Source organism: Podarcis gaigeae, assembly GCF_964106915.1.
Source record: "Podarcis gaigeae genome assembly, chromosome: 1".
Classification (NCBI taxonomy): Eukaryota; Metazoa; Chordata; class Lepidosauria; order Squamata; family Lacertidae; genus Podarcis; species Podarcis gaigeae.
This window is the reverse complement of record NC_139678.1, coordinates 101058394-101072268: the sequence shown is the minus strand read 5'-3', so window position 1 is coordinate 101072268 and position 13875 is coordinate 101058394.

Below are 13875 nucleotides of genomic sequence, written 5' to 3'. Positions count from 1 at the left end.
AGTTTTCTATACCCACTTAGGATCTGATCAGTGTTGCAGATGAAAAGAGGTAGCGGGGGAGAATGAATAATAATAATCAGATTTAATTTTATTTATTTATCTATTTCCATATGTCTTAGATGATTTACAAACATACCATATAAACAGCTAAAAATAAGGTGTGTGTTTTTGAAAACAATACAAAAACCAACAAAGGTAAGTTTTAAAACAATACACATAACCTTCATTCATCTGGAAAAGTTTGTTGAACCAAAAATGTACCGTATTCAGTTTTTTCTGGAAGGTACAGATAGTGGGTGCCTATGGGATCTCTCCAGGGATCTGTCCTGTAGAATAGGTGCAAACACACTGAAGGTCCTCTTCTGTGTTAATGTGAAGTGGCATTCTGATATTTTGGCCATTTTAAGGAGAAACTCTCTTGCATAATACAGGGACCTACTGGGTATATAAGGGATGAGCATTTCTTTTTCTCTTGTAGACATTTATTTGTTTTCTTTTTTCCAGGTTTTGCAGTTAATGTAAACTACAGCAGTGAAAAAGCTCATGCCACACAATCAAGCAATTTAAATACCACAGTTCAGCATCCATATATATCTAAAAATATATCAGCTGTAGTAATACAGGGTGAGAAACATATACATCAGAAGGACTTTGCTAACATTTTTCAGTTATACATAATCCATCTGGTTCTTTCTCAATTTATGATGCTATGACCAACACATCGTTCTTTCACTCCAATGTAAGTTTCGTGTAGCAAAACTATGCAGTTCATAAGCTACAGGATCCAAACTATGAAGTGTAGTACTTGTTCCTTCTTCTTGAAACCATGCAACTGGAAACAGAGTGCGTAGAAAATAAGGAATAAGGAATGCATTTTTGTTGTTGTTGTTATTGTTAGTATGTAGTAGTAGCAGTAGTACTAGTAGTAGACTTAAGTGGGAAGTGGCTGAAATAATAAAGAGATTTATAAAATCATTTTAAGATGGATTTTTCAAAGAGATACACCTCAATTTAGGCAGTAACTTCCCACAATAGGTTAGCAAAAGTGTGGCTGGAAAGTTCAGTTACATGTGATTCACGAATACATACTACAGCTTTGGGAAGAGTGGGTTACATATGATAGTGTAAAGGAACTTTTAAAAAGTATTTGACTGGAATCAAGCATGCTTTTCTAATGATATTCCCTAACTTATGTATTTGTGGCATTCCAAAAAAGCTAAAATAATAATCAGCTCATACTTATTGCCTTTGTAGCTGGACAGGTTTCCCACAGCTGAATCCTTTGATGATCCTCCCTAGACTTTCTATTTTGAGAACCTTTCTCTTTCTTTGTCTCTCCGGAGGCCAACCTCTTAGCTCTCCTGCCAGTCTTCTCCTTGGCCACCTTCTGTCTTGTGTACTTGGCCTTCCCTTCTCTTCTGCAAAATCCTTGCCCTCTTCCGTTGCTAGGCCTTCTCCACTTCCAACGCCATTCATTTTTGCTCAGTTGCCAAGAGGCCTCTTTCTCTCCTTCAGTTGCCAAACTATGTAATCTGACAGGCCTTTGCCTCAAGTAATGCCAAAGCATTTCCCCATTTAGGCAAATGGCCAAGGGCATGCCAATTATTGGCATGTGCGAAGGAACACACACAGAGAAAATGTTACAGTACAGCTGTGGCAGAATGTGTAGATCAATAATAATGGGATGTTGAGACTCGGGCAGCAGAGACTCAGGCCACAGTCCTCCCCACCTGGGAGTGGGCCCCATTGAATTCAAAAGGGCCCACTTCTGATTAGACATGGTTATGATTGCACTGTTAGTTACTTTGATTAAGCCTGAGGCATAACCGCGTAAAGCACAAGACCTTGACATTATTCATGGTTATGTTATTATTATTCCAAAACCAAACTTTCTTCACTACCACCAATAAATTTAAAAGGTTATAATTGTCTAAGAATGCCCAGTTATTTTTTTCTTGTAAACATAATTGAGACTCTAAGATTTAGATTCTCAACAATCAATAAAATGAAATGACAGGAGCTGGCCATGTCCACATTGCACACTCTTTTCAAAGAACTGCGGAAATGGTAGCTCTGTGATGGGTCATAAGCATCTCTGACAGATAATTCTCAGCATGTTACCAAATTACACTTCCCTAGAGAAGGGCCATAGCTTAGTGGCAGAGGATTTGAATCATAGAGCTGGAAGGATCCTGCAGATCATCTAACCCAACCCCCTGCAGTGCAGGAATATGCATCTGTCCCTTATGGGGATCGAACCTGCAGCCTTGGCGTTACCAGCACCATGCACTAGCCAATCTGCAGAAGGCTCCAAATTCAATCCCTGACATCTCCAGGTTGGGGGGCTGGGAGGGACTTCAGCCTGCAAACCTGGAGACCCACTGTTACTTCTGTGTCTAAATGGTAAAGCTTGAACCGCTTGTATTGTTCAGTTGTAGAGCATCCTTGGTTCAATCCCCAGTATCTCCAGGTAGGGCTGCAAAATGTTTCCCATCTGAAATCCTAGGCAGCTGCTGCCAGTCAGTGTAGCCAATATTGAGCTAGATGGATCAATGGCCTGACTCAGAGCTTATCACCGCTTCCCCTTGTCTCACTGCTCCCACCCCCCCTTTTCTGGGAAAACTGCTCTTTAGTGCTCAACTGGAGCAAACGGTAGTCAGTTTTTCTCCAGATTGCTGTTTGTTCAGATTTAGAGCTAGTGCAAGTTTTCCCTGGGAAAACAGCAGGTCAAGAGGGAAACTGCTTGGACCCATGTCTAGAAAGCATGGGTCAAGTTGAACCCATGCTTTCCAGGCATGGGACAAGCCCTCAGTGTGAGGCCGCTTCTGGTGTTCTAACACCATAAAGACTGCCAAAGTTATTATGGCATAAGTATCTGTGAAGTAGACCCCACCAAAGCTTAAGCCATAATAAAGTCTTTCCATCTTTAAAGGGGCCACGAGACTGCTGTTTTTGCTGTAACAGTCTAACATATTGTTATAGGTTTAAGGGAAATTACTAAATGCTAGGATCTTGATTATTTGGGACATGAAGGAAGGCAAGCTGCAGAGGAATTACTTTGGCTGAGCAGTGGCCATCAAGAGCAATTGAGGGACACTAAAAGAAACAAAACCTAAACAGCATCTTAAAAAGCAGAGACATCACCTTGCCAACAAAGGTCCGTATAGTAAAAGCTATGGTTTTCCCAGTGGTGGTGTATGGAAGTGAGAGCTGGACCGTAAAGAAGGCTGAACGCCGAAGAATTGATGCTTTTGAATTATGGTGCTGGAGGAGACTCTTGAGAGTCCCATGGACTGTAAGAAGATCAAACCTATCCATTCTAAAGGAAATCAGCCCTGAGTGCTCACTGGAAGGACAGGTTGTGAAGCTGTGGCTCCAATACTTTGGCCACCTCATGAGAAGAGAAGACTCCCTGGAAAAGACCCTGATGTTGGGAAAGATTGAGGGTGCAAGGAGAAGGGGGCGACAGAGGACGAGATGGTTGGACAGTATTCTCGAAGCTACCAGCATGAGTTTGACCAAACTGCAGGAGGCAGTGGAAGACAGAAGTGCCTGGCGTGCTCTGGTCCATGGGGTCAAAAAGAGTTGGACACGACTAAACGACTAAACAACAACAACAAAAGAAACAAAAACAAGAGAACTCCTTCCCCCGGGCCCTAAGGTGTGAACAGAGACTGTGGATTTGGAAATTTGCCTGGGTATCTTCTCTGGGAACAAGGGTGGCTGGGAGGAAGAACAGCTGAGATCCATCTTGGGTGGGCTTTCTGCACTGCTGTGGAGTACCAGCCCCTCTTGAAAGGACCACGCTGTAGACTGAAGCTGTAAATAGGTGGATGAACCATATTTCTTAAAGTCTCTGCCATGTTGTCAATTCTCCAAAGGAGTACAGACGCTGTGTGAGTGCCTGGGACCCCATGGGCTCTTGCCACTGTTTGGCAGAGAGAGGGGCAGGCACCTGACATTTGTCACAATATCTACTCCCCTGGAGACCTTTACAGGAGTAACTCTTTAGCTCAGAGTCCTAGCATCATAGAGGCACACCATCTCCATGCAAAGCTGGGAAGCAGCGGTGCTTTCCTGGACTCCAAATGCTTACACTGCACATACATTCAATTGCAAAAACTTTAGGGCATGAATATTGTACGACTTTATGAGTCCGTATTATATTCTATGTTGTATGTAAACACTTTCAGTCTGCATTTAAGCGCACAAATGCATGTTGTGTATGAGGAATATATCACACATCATGTAGTATATGCTTGAGAAACAACAGCTTCCAATTTAAATAATAAAACACCCTCCAGCTGAAATGAATTCTCCTATTACAGTAAGTTTAAAAAAAGAACCTATTTCTATTGTGGTTAGTTGCCTAGAAAGTGTGTGGGGGGGAGAGAGAGAGAGAGAGAAGGAAAGGAAAAGGAAAGAGTCTTATCCTTGAGATAACTCCTTTCCCTCAATTGTTTTAAACAAAATAAACACACCTAAGTCATCATATATTACATTTGATACATAGCTAGGTGAATTCAGATTGAGAGATCATTTCAGAAATATTCATCAAACTATTTATTTACTTACATAAATGTGGTTGTATATAAAAAAAGTACAACAGGAATGCATTCAAAATTGGCTTATGTAATTTTCTTCTGGCAAGCCACCATAGAAAACAGGGGCGTCATGGCGCCACCAGAATTCTAAATTGTGGTAGAGAATCCCTCTGTACACATGGCATTAATCTTTGTCCCACTGCAGAGACACACATTTGCTGCATCGAAAAACTAAGATGTTGAATCAAAACCGTTAGGTTAAAAAGCACTCTGATTAAAACGATAGCTTCAGTTTGAATATCTGCACACATAGAAAGAAAGAGAAAATGAGAAAATGAGAGAGGGTTTACTGTAATACAAATGTGACTTTCCCCCTATTAGCGATTGTCATTACAAAAGTACACTGAAATGTATTATTAATGGATTAATAACAGAGCACAAAATTCATATTTTCCCCCACACATCGGACAAGATTCAAATCACACAACAGTGCAATCTTATACACATCTTTTCAAAAGTTCTGTTGGACGTAGTGGTGCTTATTCCCAGGTAATTGTGTATAGGGTTGCTGCCTAAGCCACATTTAAAACAGATCTTTATAATTAGCAAGCCCATTGGTATTTCATTCTATTTACTTTGGGCTGATCACAGGACTTTGGGGATCTCATTATAACATATCAGTTTATGTTCCCTCTGTGACTGAGAATGCTTAATTTAATACATTCTTTTTCCTTTTCCCAAACTGATAAGGATGGAAGATGTAAGTGCAATCTTTTTTTAAAATGACAGTCTCTCTCTCCGTCAATTTGCTTTGCTCTCTCTCTCTTTTTTAAAAAAACAACCCAGCTATTTCAAATAGAAGGTAGGAAAGGAAGGAAGTTCTATGATTATATTGATGGGAAAATAAAAGGCATATCACTCTCATGAGATGATCTAAGCTTTTCCATCTTCTTAGTAGGCTCCCTTTTCCCTTGGCTGCTGTTTAGTAATGGCTAGGGAGAATGTATGTAAGGCATTCGTAGTGATGCTGTAACCAAGCTTTAACAGGAAAAGCCCTTTCTACCTGGTGAACAAACCTAAAAACTATGGCCCAACCTAAGACTTACTGACTTGGAGCTCCTGCAAACCATAACTGCCCCATTCACTTTAGTGTCAAGGAAGGACTTTTGCATAAAAGCTGGCACTGCTGTAGAACACCTCTAATCACCCTATTTGAGCTGCATCATGGGAGTTGGACCCTTAACGCCAGAAATGACCCAAAATAAAATAAAATAATTCTGCAGCATAACATTAGATTTAAATAACTTCCAATGGGATATATGCAATGCCAGTTATCAGAGTAAGCTACAATTATTTTTAAGGTTGGTTGGTTGGTTGGTTGGTTGCTTGGTTTATTGCACCCAGCAAGTTATATGACTGTACAAGACATCCTGAAAAGGCCAATATTTTTTTTGTTTCTTGAACAAAATGAAAAGAAAAGAAGGGGGGGAGCTGAAGATTCACATGTGAAGGTTTTGCAAATTAATAGGATGTATTCCAGAGACAACATGGTCTTTCACACAGGCACTCAATAAGAAAAGGACTGTTTACAGCCTGAAAATCACTTGGGACTGGGTTTCGGAAAAGGGAATTTTAGTTCTGTGTGTCATTATTGCAAAGCCAAAAGCAAAAGCAAAAAAAAAAAAAAAGGCTGGGAACTGAACTTCTATGTATTTTAAACTTGTTTGCCACATTATAGAATAGTCAACTAATGTCAAAGTATTAGCAAATATATTTTTTTCAGATGAATAAAATCTGTAATCACTTAGATAAGCACAATATGCCTTTTTTGGCATTTAATCAAACAATGAAATCACATGCACATTTCCTGACACAAAAGACAAATGATGTAATAATCTGAAGGAGTTTCTTCATCTCCTTGGAACTTTGCATACTTGACTTGCTTTCCATATTTTGTGACTTTAAATGGTGGGAAAATTATATTAAAATGCTTGTAGCAGTTCCTCTAAACTAGCATCCTTTTTGTTTTATTGTATTTAATATAAAAGCGGCAATTATTTGATTTCAAAGTTATGAAAATATGTACCTTATGAGAAAACAAGCAATTTAAGCTTTAATTGGTGTCATTTTTCACAGAACTGGCAAGATCTTTGCATCCCTGGCATGTTGTTTTCTATAAAACTGCAGAGCTGCCTTCAATGAAGGTTTTACGAATGTATAAGTTGTTTCATGAAGGTAGGTAAAGGGATGCCTGGAAATCTAAGATTTCTTGTGGGGGGAGTTATTCACAAAAGATGCTTTTCATTTCGTTTAATGGAGCTTGTAACAGTTCTCAGTGCACAGTCAGAATTCCATCACTTCTTCTATAAGAATCGAAGGAGGAGGTGTGTGTAAAACGTGTTCTGTTAAAAGAGGGCGGGTGGAACACAGAACAAATTGTGAGGGAAATGTGTTTTGATTTAAACAGAGCAATGTATGAGAATACACACACACACACACACACACACACACACACACACACACACACACACCACTAATGGAAGCATAATACCAGTTTGTACAGATTCCGCATCCAGACATAAGTCTCTGTCATTGGATCATAGTGAAGCTGTCTTATACTGAACACAGTCAATTGGTTCATCTAGTGTGGTATTGTCTACACTGACTCCCCAGAACTTCAGGTAGAGAGTTTTTTTGCAGCTCTGCATGGGTCAACTCGCTCCTGCCCTTCTCTGCCCCAGTATGTTGGCAGGAAGAATGTCAGGAACAGAGACACCGTGCTGAGGAACACGAGTTGAAGAGTGCTGTGGGCTTTCCAGAGAGATCTTGTAGGTCAGTGTGGGAACAGGACACTGGACTGGGTGGCCTTTGGTCTATTTATCAAGGACTCTTCGTAAGTAAAGGATCCCAGGTCAGGGGGGTGCACATATCGTCAGCTCCTGCCAGAACCACCAGCGGCCTGAGAGAACTGCTTGTGGCATCTCCCACCCCACCTTTCCTGGGGGCTGCTTATGACCTGTGTGTCCTGGCAGGACAGAGCACACATACCATCAACTACCGATTGGCATGAGAGGACAATGTCAGACTTTGTTTTACATATTATTTTTGTTTCCATGTTTAAATTGCAAATTGCACTGGCAGAAAAGCAGTGCAGAGATCCAATAAATGATGATGATGATGATTGCTGATTGATGATTGAATCTTTCAGATGCAAGGCATATGTTCTACCACTATATCCCAGTAAACGTTCCTGGGATGAACATTCAAAAGCACGCTTGACATCAGTACTCAGCATCCTTAAGTAAGCTAAGTAAGCCCACTGAGGCTCCCTGACGTCGTCTCCCAGAGATTTCTTTGCCAAAAGCCCTTGCAAACCTGGAGCAAGTCCCGTTCCAGAGGGAAAGCAATTTCAGACCAAAGAAGGCCAAAGGCCTTACAGTGTTTATCTCTGCCCTAGATCTAATACTGAATGCCACTTCCACCAGTGCTCACCAAGTTATGCTTGCTACTGCTTTCCTCACCACATGGTTGGGGCCACTTTCAGGGAAGATCCTTGTCTTTCTTCTCCATCAGCCTGAGGAACTTGAAACCAAGTTGTCCAGTCTTGGGCAAACGTTATTCTGCTCTTCCTGTTGTTGCTAGGAAATTCCTCTTCTTGTCTCTCTAGGGCACAGGTATGGAACCTGTTGACCTTCCAGATGTGGTCAGACTACAATGTCCATCACCTCTCACCATTGGACTGATGGGACTTGGAGTCAATAACACCTGGAGAACCAGGGCTTCTTTCACTCCTGTTCTAGAATATGAAGACCTTTGTTCCTTCTTTGACCCTATCTTTGTCCATCCATCTGCCACCACCCCCAGTAAGCTGAACAAAACAAATTATTATTCCCAGCAAAAATACTGGGAAGGAGAAAACTCTCATGCTTGCTTCTGTACCAAAAGTGATGCTCCCACAATCTAAAAGGTTGCGCTAAGGGGTTTCCTTGATTCACCCAGGCCAAAGAAAGGACCTCTTGCATACAGTGACAATGCCTATAAAGTCCAGTAAAGAACTGAGCTCAAATTGGGACAATTTGCCACAGAGGAACAAGGCAAAGAATGTGTTGTGCATCCCTGTGTGGTTATAGAGCTATTGACATGCATGGAAGCCACCCATATGCATACTCCGAGCAATTGTAAGATGGGGAATTAATTACAACTGTAGAAATCCATAAGGGCTGTGGTTATTCAGCCCCATGTGCAACATGAAGCGGATTGGCATTTTAAGGGATAATGAGATGTGAAACTCCCGCCACACCCACTTTTGTGTTTAAGAAATGGAGCCCTGTGGATTTTGTATCCTGGTTTTTTGCCCAGAGCCGAATGTTATTCTCAGAACTTAAGTCAATTAAATACAGGCCTTGCTGGCTCAGAAAGGGACTGGTACCTTTAAACATGAGAGCATTCTACTCACAGGCTAGTCAACTTTCTGATTAATTGTGGCATATGGAATGACTACAGAGAATGTGGTCTCTGAAAACTGAATTTTTCAGAATGACGTTACTATTAACAGATGGTCCTTAACATTGCCAGACACTCACACTGGTGTTGAATGTATAACTTTCTGAAGGCAGGGGCTTTCCTAGTCTCCCTCTCTCATATGGCTTTCAGGAATGATGGACAGTAGTGGAATCAACTGGTGCTATGAGTGATATTTTTTTTTTAAAAAAGGGAAAATTAATAATTGCCCATTAATCTCTGGGCTGGTATTTTAAAAGCAAGGATCAGCTATGTAACCGACGAATCACTTTGATGTACTTTAAGGGAATGCAGTCTCTGATTGTTGCCTTTGGAAAGTCTATTGCAAACACAAAATAACTATATGTGACGTTGGTCCTGGAACTATGACTGCATTGCTAGCTGCAGCCAAGCTTAAGTGTGTGTAAGGGCATTTTGCTCCTATTCTTCCCTCACTACTTCCTATCTTGCCTTTGTTGCCACAACAGATTGTAAGTTCTTCGGCGACAGGCTGTTTACTGTGCTTGTGAAACTTTGTAAAGTGCGAAGTGAGGCAAGTACTTCTGCTGCCACTATTTCAGCTCCTGTTGCTGCTACTGCTGCTGAAGCTAAAATGGTTAATGCTCAGACTACCAGCATTCACTGAGTGCCAATAAGGTTTTATGAAAACAGTCCCTTTTGGGTTAACGAAGACAATATGGGATGTTCTTTGGTCAGTTTTGAGCCTTGTATGCACATTCATTTACCCAATTATTATCTGAATATAATCTAAGACAGTGTTTCTCAAACTATGTGAACTGGTGGACTTGCAATTCATCCCCCCTGCAAAAAAAAACACAAACCAAAATGTGCCAGGGGCTGGTGCCATATTTTGTCCCATTAAATCTTGACTATGGTTTTATTTGACTGTTTTCTAAATAGTTTTATTTAACTATTTTAACTTGTGCATTTTGATATAAATTCAGCAGTATATAAATTTTAAAAATAAATAAATATTAATGGGCTGAGATGCAGCATATATCAGAGGCAATTCTTTAGTTCTTAATGAAGGACAACATCTTGCTCTGAAATATGGTGGTGGTGAAAAAACTGTATACCACCCTATACCCACAGGTCTTCTTTATATCCCATTGGTTCTTTGAAGATTGGTTTCAGACAGTTCTACTATTCCTAAATGAAGAAAATGTGGATATACCAAAATACAAAAATAACTCTAGTGTTGCACAATGCCCAATTATTTTCACTAGTGTCTGGAGATTTCCTGGCCATTTTCTTTCTTTCTCTCTCTCTCTCTCTCTCTCTCTCTCTCTCTCTCTCTCTTTCTTTCTTTCTTTCTTTCTTTGAAAAGCGACCTCATAATTGTAAAGATAGGTTTAGATGTACATTGAGATTGAATCGGGATCACGTATTGCTATATTTCGGTTTGGCTGACCTGAATTTGCAGTGGGCATTTCGGTGACGGATGGTCTTGAAAATTCTGCCAAACAAAATAGGCCTTATCATCAACAAATCACTGACTGGATTTATGAAAGCCCGTTTACTTGAAACTGAAATCCCACAAGATTAAGTGAAAACAGCAACGCCAAGATCTTTAGAAGCAATATCCTAAATGTTCCTCTTAAGTGTTTTTCAGTGTGCAATATAAGCACAGACTGTCCAAGGTAAACCCAGACTGTAATTGTAAAAAATGAGAAAAACTTACAGTGTGGACATCTTCAGGGTAGTATCTCACATTGTGGGAGGTTGCAACAAAAAACAGCACACAACCTGAAAGAGGAATAGAGGACAGAGGGCGAAGAAAGAGCTATGAGTGGAGGGGGTTTCTTTCCCCATCCTTTGGATCTCCTGGGAAACTCAACCAACCTGGTACCTGGAACTGGGTGTAGGGAGTGACTGCTGTGGGCAGTCAGAGTACCATCCACCTGAGGCCTGCCCATAAACAGCAAGTCTAGAGTGAGAGACTAGGGTGATGGCTGCTGTTTCCAAGAACTCTTCTTGCTGTGAAACTTTTGTGAGTGATCTGAGAGTTTTTCTGGACCCTGAGTGATGATGATGATGATGATGATGATGATGATGATGAATAATTAATTTATACCCCACCCATCTGGCTGGGTTTCCCCAGCCACTCTGGGCGGCTCCCAACGGAATATTAAAAACACGATAAATCACCAAACATTAAAAACTTCCCTAAACAGGGCTGCCTTCAGATGCCTTCTAAAAGTCAGATAGTTGTCTATTTCTTTGACTTCTGAAGGGAGGACGTTTCACAGGGCAGGTGCCACTACCAAGAAGGCCCTCTGCCTGTTCCCCTGTAACCTCACTTCTCGCAGTGATGGAACTGCCAGAAGGCCCTTGGCGCTGGACCTCAGTGTCTGGGCTGAATGGTGGGGATGGAGATGCTCCTTCAGGTATACTGGGCCGAGGCCATTTAGGGCTTTAAATGTCAGCAACCCTAGCTTGAGAGGGAGGGTGTGTCAGAATCAAAATGAATCGTATTAATGTCACATTTCTATTATATAACTGTCTATTTTGTAATATCTTGTTTAAGTTTTCTTTTGACGCTTCTTTTTTGTACACCGCTTAGAGATATTTTTAATATATTAAGCAGTAAATAAATTAAATAATCAACCAGCCAACCTTTTATGCTCCCACTTTTCCCTGTAATACATAGCATCTGAAAAGAGAGCCCACAGACATGTCTCCACGCAGAGGAGATCAGGCTCCCTTTTGGATGAAATGGAAATTAGCTTGTGATAATCCCATGAGTGATTTAGTAAGTGAGCAAGTAACTCAGCTCCTGAATGAAGTTGGCTTTCTGCAGCACAGAGTGTGCGAAAGGGCAACAACATCCCCCAAAGCCAATATTCTGCCAAATATGTAGCTTTGCTTGCTGTCTGCTGCAGTCTTAGTTTCTGTTATGAGATATATTATTATTATTTCTCCCACCTTTTGACTGCTTGTCTACAATAGCCCATATACCCCGGAAAGAAGACATGAGACAGATTGGGAGTAACAAAGGACTTCATCACTTTATCCCCAAACAGTGCAGGCCCTTACAACTTAAGGTGACAGCTATAAACATCTCATCACCTACCTTAGGTGGACAACTCTGCCTGGTCTAAAGCATCAAATCAGCCCAGGAATTGATCCTTATTTCTCATTGCAGTTCAGGCCTAAGGGATGCCAGGGACACGCATCCACAACCTGGTCAGCCTAGGATAGGATGATTTGGCCGGGGGCCAAAGCATCCAATTGTATAAGTGTCTTTCATCCTTGTTGTTGTTGTTGTTTAGTCGTTTAGTCATGTCCGACTCTTCATGACCCCATGGACCAGAGCACGCCAGGCACTCCTGTCTTCCACTGCCTCCTGCAGTTTAGTCAAACACATACTGGTAGCTTCGAGAACACTATCCAACCATCTCGTTCTCTGTCGTCCCCTTCTCCTTGTGGCCTCCATCTTTCCCAACATCAGGGTCTTTTCCAGGGAGTCTTCTCTTCTCATGAGGTGGCCAAAGTATTGGAGCCTCAGCTTCACAATCTGTCCTTCCAGTGAGCACTCAGGGCTGATTTCCTTCAGAATGGAGAGGTTTGATCTTCTTGCAGTCCACGGGACTCTCAAGAGTCTCCTCCAGCACCATAATTCAAAAGCATCAATTCTTCGGCGATCAGCCTTCTTTATGGTCCAGCTCTCACTTCCATACATACATCACTACTGGGAATTTCATCCTTAAGGTGCATCAAATGCTCACTAGGGTAGCGTAGCCTTCAAACTCTCCCAGAGTGAAGCGTATCTGCCATTAGAGGGAGCAAGCTTTCCCCATCTACCAAGCAAAAAAAGAGAAAAGATGCAATTCTCTCTACAGAGTCTGCAAAAAATAAAGGGCTAAAGGAGGTCACGTTGTTCAATGGATAGTTTCCCTCATCTCTATAGGTGACAAACAGGTGTTGGCTCTCCCTGTGTGGGAAATATCCCATAAAGCAGCTGACACAAACTTTCTTATGTCTCTGTTGATCCTTTGCTTCTATGGAAATAGCTTAACCATTAGGGAGGGGGGCGAGTTCTCCAATTTAAATGCCTTATTTGCAATGTTTAAACAGAATCTACCTTTAAGGACACATCCCACATCAAGTTTATGAGGTTTGGCCCAAGCAGGAGGCAGGTCCAGAAGCAGATTGAAAAAGTAGCTGAAGGAGAGAGGACCTGTTGTACAGAATTCTACAATACATATGTATTTTTAATATACTATTTCTTGTTCCAACTCCTCTGACCCACTCATCATATAAAGAGAGAGCATCACACAATTTTCAAATGGTTCACACCAACACACACATACCCATCTTGCTGCTGGCATTAGCTGCAGAGAAAATTGCTTCATATATAAAGCTTTCAGACTTCACAACATGCTAGGTACACCTTTACACTGTGCATTTAATTAAGCATTTACAAATATATATGCATTTGGTAGCTCAGTCAGTAGAGCATGAGACTCTTAATCTCACAGTCATGAGTGCAACCCCCATGTTGGGCAAAAGATTCCTGCATGGTCCCTTCCAACTCTACAATTCTGTTTCCCACTTTCTCCCCATTTAAGGTATGTAAAGTATAGCAGATGATCATATTGTGGTTGCGGCGGCACAAAGAATAGGCATTCCCTCAAAATCAGAACAAGTGTTGTGCATAATTGGAGTAAATATTATCTTATATCTTGGTTCTTCCCTGTTCACACTTTTTTTGGGTCATTTTTCATTCATGCCAGCATTTCTTTTCTTTTAATTTTTCTGTGTTGAATTTATACCACTGCACCCTTGTACCCAGATACATGGGTGCAAT